Genomic DNA, 8,169 nt, shown 5'->3' with positions numbered 1-8,169 from the left:
TGAACGTTTGGCTTGGGGTTTGATTTTGCTTTGAACATGTTTCTGATAGCTTTCCTTTTTTTTTCGGGAGCGTTTGCAGTAAGTCAGGATATATAATGCATTAAAAGGCTATTCTTACAGTTCTTAAAATAATTTGTAATGTCTTCTAAAACACCTTTAAATCAGTTGAATGTTCTCCTAAATAATTAATATAATTATGATTTCATGTTATAATGCTTTATATTCTTCATAGGGTTTAACCACAAACAGGTAAATATGATATTTAAAGATATCATAGATAGCAATTAAGCATTAGAAAGATCTTATATGTAGGGGACAGGCTTAATAAAAAAGAGTTACCGTGTTTGCTTTTTACCACTAGGTGGAGGACTTCTACTTCCAGAGAGAACTCAGAGCCTGTCCCAATCCTGGCTCTTGCAGTCTTTGGACTTGACCACTTGTCTGCTTCCATGATGTATTTCCTGTATTTTGCCCAGGTTTTCAAGTGAGTGTGAACTGTGTGTAATAACTTTTGATCACCCAATGGGACACTTACTGTACATAGTGTCAATCAAATGTAATTGTGGTGCTTCTTACATAATGCACATACTCAATAAAATGTGCAACTTTACATTTTTACTACCAAATTATATGTAATATCTAATTAATTGAACTTGCACTGGAATGTTTTCCTAGGAATCTGGTGATTTGAACATGATGAATGATGCTGGGATACGGTTAACCTCAAATATAGGTCCGAAGCAGTGTTAGTATTAGTGTGGATTTGGTGTGCAATAAGGGCACTGAGCTTTGGCATTATTCAGACTTGGGACAGTCTTGCTCCCTTCCTGTGTCTTGCATGCAAGTCAAGACCGCAAGTGTGAGTATAGGGACAGGATGTGGATTCAAAAGAAATTTCCATGAATTTTCTGCAAGCGTCCTATATCAACTTTTTCAAAGTACATTTTTTCAAATGGTAAGCTGTTATTTTATAAGTAATTTAGTCGTTCAAAAACAAATGTATGTTGATTAAATCGGTATGGCTTTAGTTTATTGTCCAATTCTCACTATTAACTAGTTGCTTATTAGCATGCTTATTACTAGGATATTGGCTTTTTATTAGTACTTATAAGGCACATAATAATGCCTTATTCTGCATGACCATTTTCTACATCCATAAGCAGTAATTAAGAGTTTATTGAGACAAAAGCCATAGTTAATAGTCAGAATTTGTCCCAAATCTAAAGTGTGGCCATTAAATCTTTCACAGATGAATTTAGAACAAAAAAAAAAAAATGGATAGTTATTTTATGCTTGGTAATGCAGTTTGTCTGCTATTTTTTTTTTTTTTTTTTTTACTTATAAAGACACAATTGCTTTTGTGATGTCACAATATTAATCATCCATCATGTGTCATAGGCTTGTTTATAGAAACTGACAGAGCCTCTTTTTTACTTTGCGTCATCCACATGTTTCAGTGCATTTTTGCTGGATTGGTCTCAGGAAAGCCAACGGAATTAGAGCGGCTGCATGTTTAACAGGCCCATTAGTCACAAGACACTTTTATATTCATAATGTGTTAAATTGTTATGGATAGGTCAAGATATAGGTTTGTTGCTGTGTTAGAGCAAGCTTTTTGTTTAATACTCACTGTCTCCATGTTTTAGTTTACACAGAGTGGCTCGTTACATTTCCACGGTGAGACTCGATGGTTTGTTTACCCAGTGATAACTGTTTAATCCACAAACACAGGGGCTCCACTTCTTTTCTGCAGGTTCCTGGCTTTATCCATATCAAATCATGAGGTGCCATGTCAACACTGGCATACTGGGCAAACAGATTCCAGTCCTTGGGCGGCTCGCTGGCAAATCCTCACCGTGTGGCAGGATGTGAGATGTGTGATCAGCGGGCAGTGGATCTGTCACACACAAACACATGCTGAGAGACACATTAGAGTGTGAGTAAGGACCCAAGGCCTTGTTTTGGCTAATCCTGAACTCTGATTGGATGGTGAGCTGGAGCTGTCTCTTCCCCAAGCCTAACAATATATCTGATGACTCACATGGCAAAGTATGACGCACTCTCCAGTACACACACACATAGTCAGGAGTCAGTATGTGTTCAGCAAACCTCAGTGCCTGAATGATCTGGGTTGACACACAGCTGCCTTCCATAGCGTGTAAGGTACTAACTTGAGACAGCATCACAGTGCTTACCACCTGACTGGTCAAAGCAAAGGAAGCTTATAGTGCCTGCAGTCAAGCCACTTGGATATGCCTCACAATAGCGAAGAAACAACTATTACAACTACCATTTCATGCTGAATTTAATGCCTCTGGTTGAGCAAGTTATTGTCAGATGTCAAATCTGAAAGAGTCACGTAAAAATGGTTAACCAAACAAATTACACTTTTATATTAGTAATCTAATTCAAAATATACAACACTCCATATAAAATGCATCAGTTTACCTGTGCTAAAGGTATTGAAAATGATATTGTCCAGTAATGTGTTAATATTCACATCCACACATAGGAGGAACTTGGATCCTTTGCTTTCTTGAACTGACAGCAAAAGCAAAATGATTGTGGTTTGGTTTCTTAGTGTCCTGGTGAAGAAAATCCAGCTATTAATGTCACATCTTAGTTTCCTAGAGAAAATATGCATGAGACCAGTTTCAAAATCTCAAATTGCCGGGGCCCAATACATATTTTTAAGATTGTCATAAAACGGCATATTACATTTAAGTTCTGGACTTATTTTTTAAGCCTTATCAATGTGTACTGTTGATGGCTTGACATTTAGGTCATCTTATGTGGATTACAAATCCAAATGACATTGACAGATGGAAATCATAAGTGTAAAATAATATTTCTGCACATTGCAGAGGTGACATCTGTTACTTGGTGTGATGTTTACACTGAGTAATTCAGTAATTTTTCACTCTTTTCTTGATATTCATATTGTCCTATTGCAACAGTTTTGCAATGTAAGCAGAGTACGAAGAATAATGGGGGTTTAAAGAGATTAACCCTCAAGTTGTTCCAAACCTGTATGAATTTCTTTCTTCTGCTGAACACAAAATAAGATATTTTGAAGAATGTTGGTAACCAGACATTGACTTCCATAGTAGGAAAACAAATACTATGGATTGGAAGTCAATGCTACCGTCAACTGTTTAATAACCAAAATTCTTCAAAATATATTCTCATGTTCAGCAGAAGAAAGAAATTCATACAGGTTTGGAACAACTGAGCAGGTGAGTAGGCTAAATGATGACAGAACTTTCATTTTATCACATACATTTTGGGTGAACTACGCCTTTAAGGTTGGTTGGGGGGGATTGGTTATTTACAAGTTAAATGTATCGAACAGAAATCGCTGTGCAAAGGTAACCATAGCAACTACTGCTCGATCGCAGTCCATTTCGGAGTCGGAGGGCAATTTTTCACCCTTTTATTTTTTTATCACAAAATCGTACAACATATTTTTAAGATAGTTGGGTTCACTCAGAAAATGACTGACAAGACATTCCTTAAAAAAGTTGCCCACTGAAAGTCACTGAATAACTCGCACACGTAATCTAACCAACACTCGATTGTATACGACGTAACAGGAGCTGTGTGTCCTTGGCCTGAAATAGGTTGAAGACCCCTGACTTGAGGATCAAATCTACTGGGTCTTTTTAAAGGATGTTCTAGGATGAGGTTTTATGTAAGAAGTCAACCTTTTTTCTTTAGCATATCAATTATTATATCAGACCAGAAAATATTGTATATTTTACCAACATCATCATTAACTCTAAGTTATGGATTTTAATACAAGTAATACAAACGCCTGTCCAAAACTGAGGATAGCCGATGTCACATAATGTCAATAATTTAATGCATAAGCCCATATAGGAAGATGGATATCTTGCTGCCAACGTGCGATACGTGATTCAAGAACAGCGTCAAGTCAACTCGGTCTAGTAAGCCTCGTTTCATCATGCACGAAATTATCCCTTAACGGTTATATTGTGAATGTCGTGTGAAATAACGAATGACTGGAGTGCTGCAAGAACGTCGCAACCTTCTCTCACAAACCACATCGTACAACTTTAAAATCCAAACTGTGTTCAAGACTTATTTTTCCAAACTAAGCTGAGAAGCACGAGTGAACGGTTTCAAGCTCCCCACTGTGTGAATTGATTCTACTATGGGTCTGCCTGAAAGAGGGTTTCCGGAGCCGGGGAAAAATGTAGACATCATTCCTATTGGCACTTTCAAATATTCAAAATCTATTGATAAATACTTGGTTTGATCACTAAATAGGTATTTTGGTTATGTTTAGTGTTCAATCTTAATAATTTCAGAACTTTACATTCTTATTAATGGAATACAGAACCTTAAGCGTCCCTGCCTGAAAAAATGGAACATTCCACAATTTATTCCAGGGAAAGACTGACAGTTTTTTGGGTCATGAAGCAGCTGTTCAAGTCAGTGTCTCGTCCTCCCTCCGCGGGAATAAGAAATTAGTACATTTGAAATTAGATAACCAAGATTTAAATTTACGGAGCGAAACTAAATACAAATTTCGGAATGCAGCATAGGAAGAAGAAGATTTTACTTCAACTACTAAAAAAATAATTATTATAATAAGGGTTATTTTGCATAGATAAAGCGATGTTTAATTATATTTGATTAATTGTCACTATTGCAAATTAACAATATTGACCATTTTTAACCTGAATTCATTGTTTGGTCAATATTTGTAAATTAACATTAATACAAAAATATTTTATAAAGCCATAATTTGTAAATCATTTGAAAAACATACAATTTAAGGGGGACTGATTATAGGGTATTGCATGACCACTGTTTATATTTCATGGCCAAAACTATTTTGTCATTTATGATGCAGTGACCACTGCTGAAAGTCTCAGCTGAAATGACCATGGGCACATGCCACCTCTTATGCCAATCATTTCTCATCAATTATTCATGGGAATGACTTCCGCTTGCAAGATTACAGTTCTTTTGCCGCTGGGACTTGCAGCGAGTACCAACCAGAAGATATGCATATTTCAGTCAAGATGATGACATATTTTTATGCATATTATATATCTGTGCAGTTAGTACTTGGCGGTGAGAATTGTAAGGCACTGTTGCATGCTGATACTGAGAGTTTGGCATCTATGAGAATGAATGAATAGTGCATATTATTAGAAAATGATGAGGGATAAAGATGTATATGAATGTGAGAAAAACTTTACAAATTCATATGAAAAACCAGGGCATTTATTTTTTTCTATTATATACATTAAAAAATACAGCAACATTATGAGTCACATTGAAACAAATGCTAAATAAATTAGGAGTCCTGCCTAATTCCCTCTCGCTCGCTCTCATTCCCTGCCACTGTCTCTGCATGAGAACAGCTGCAGATGCCCACTCTGCGTAAGTGGATAAAAACTATAATGCAATCTCTAGAGACAAAAGGACATTGGTCAATTGGAGTTAGTTTAGATAAAGATTTAACCTGGATAATAACTGCTGCTGTCCCTGTTGATGTCTTCTCTCCTGCATTCTCAGTTTGCAGTTTACAAGTGATCTATTCAGTTAGAAATATCAGAACAGAGAAAGCAGATGCATTTTCATTTAACCACATCATCTAACACTTGGATGTCCAAACTCTGTCCTGGAGGGCCACTGTCCTGCAGAGTTTAGCTCCAACTTGCTTCAACACACCTGCCTGGAAGTTTATAGTATGCCTAAGACCTTGATTGGCTAGTTCAGGTGTGTTTGATTGGGGTAGGAGCTACACTAAGCAGGGCTGCGTTTCCCAAAATTGTAAGCCCAAGTTGATCGTGGAGACTATTGCCACCAATGTTCGATCAACTTAGCTCATGAATCGATGCTTTTGGGAAATGCAGCCCATAGTAATCCTCCAGGAGAAGGATTGGACACCTCTGATCTAACATCTAACATGCTTACAAGTAGAAAAAGATGCTAATAATAAAATGTTCTTTTTAGAGATCTTTTAATTAAATCTCATCTCTGTCTCTTTATCTTTTAGTCTTTTGTTTTGACCAGCCACTTCACCAGAAACAAGTCCCAATGAAAAGCAGTAAGCAACTGCAAAACAGACTTAATTAACTGGTGCAGGGATGACATATTTTTGTAGGCCAAAACCTAGAAACGAGTTAGCGTTTTAGCACCTCTGGTTCCATCGTCCTGAAGTCAGTGGGTTATTGAATGGGTATTTGGTTAAATGCTTGAAATACATTCTGTGGTGAATACAGGCTCACAATATATTTTTACGTTTTATTCTACAACATAAAATACATCACTAATACCCTAAAGCTTTTACTTGTCTTGTATAAGGTGGATGCTAAAGCGTGACTAAATGGGACCACAGAGGTTGTCGGAGACATTAAACATCATCAGCCGAACAGGTAAACTCTCACTATTCCACTTTCACAGCCTCATTGTGTTTATAATCACGCTCTTGCAAACCATTATAACTTGAGCATTCAGGGAAAATATTTTTAAACAAAGACTGAAAGAGTTGACGGAAGCTTAGTGATGGTGAAATTGAAGTGAAGCGACCGTGGTGTAGTTCGTTTATAGCCTAAATTTTGCTTTTAACTTCTGCTGTTTGTACAGTATTTACGCATCATATATTCATAAAAGCTGTTATCTTAAGATTATCACGATGAACAAAACGTGAAAGAATCAAAAGCTTTTGTTTGTCACAGACCTTATTTTCTGCAATAATCCAAAAGCCAAAGGAAAAATCCTATTGGGTTTTTTGTTCGGGAAACCAGGGTGATGCTAAATTCCGGGTTGTCCTACAAAAATACATCATCCTACACACTATTTTGCAGATGCTGCTGGATGCTGATCATCAACAATACTGATCAAATTTGACATGAATTAAAGCACATCAGAAATTGCCTTATTGACTAATGTATACCCACCTTGGTCATTTCACAGATAGATGTGTGCGCCTAAACATGTCTCCAGAACGGTACCTGTTAACACTTACATCGCACTCAGTCTGTGCAAACCTGCTCTGTTAGACAGTGAAGGGGTGCGGGGTCCCATGAGGCCCTAATAGGGATCATATGTGGAGTCAGCATGTAGACAGAATCCAAGACCTCTGGCCGCACAGAAAAACCCTGTCAGCAGCGGATCCCGGCCAGCCAAACGGCTAAAAGGCTGAGATTTGATTTGATGACTTTGCACCTCTACCTCCTCTTTGCACTTAATCTTTTTTTCTCCTCTGTTGTCTAACCTGTGGTGCCAAGGTGGTCGAAGATGAGCTGTCTGCTGCAGGGTCCTAATCTAATATAATTATTGCTTCTCACCAAATCAACCGCACTCTTTGGTTTCTCTGTAACGGCCAGTGAGATACGGTAATGGTGAGTGCTCGAACGAGGAGGCTATAAGAGACAGAATTGGTTTTGAATGTCCACATTATGTGTCCAGACCCCTTGCATAGAGACAAAACACTCAAGGTGCGTGCGACACAAGGTTCAGCTTCATATATTGTTTTAAAACTGCTCTACTAACTTACTTTTCTTGTTTTTGATTGGCTGCTCTTCTTAAAGCACATTGCCAATATTGTGTGTCTTAATAGACATTTTAAAGGCTGTTGTTGAGATTCATAATGCATAAATCAATACATACAGACATGTTGTGTTGTAGTGTTTTGCAATGCTCTGAAAAGCCCATTTCTAACAGACAATGTTGCTTTTCTGTGTGGTAACACTATTAAACATGACAGATGCCCGTAGAGTATTTATTATTATTATTATTAAGAAGTTTTGTATAAAGCGCACAAAAAGTATTCTCATCACTTCATCAAATTAAGGTTGACCCGTAGTCACATACACTATTTTAACGATGTCTACCTTTCTGGGCCTTGAAAGTGGTAATAACATGCAGTCTATGTGTGGGTCAGAAAGCTCTCGGATTTCATCAAAAATATTTTAATTTGTGTTCCGAAGATGAACAAAGGTCTTACGGGTTTGGAATGACATCCAGGTCTGTTACTTTACATGAAGCAGATCGCCTCATGTAAGCACCCTGAATTTTGTGAATTTTTAATGCAACTTCCAATATATTTACTTTTGATAATTAAGTTCCATGTATATTGTAGTTAAAATAATCAATATGCAAATGCATTGCCTTTGGCGAAACAAACCA

Source organism: Leuciscus leuciscus (assembly GCF_965113295.1).
Source record: "Leuciscus leuciscus genome assembly, chromosome: 6".
Lineage (NCBI taxonomy): Eukaryota > Metazoa > Chordata > Actinopteri > Cypriniformes > Leuciscidae > Leuciscus > Leuciscus leuciscus.
This window is presented reverse-complemented; position numbering follows the sequence as displayed.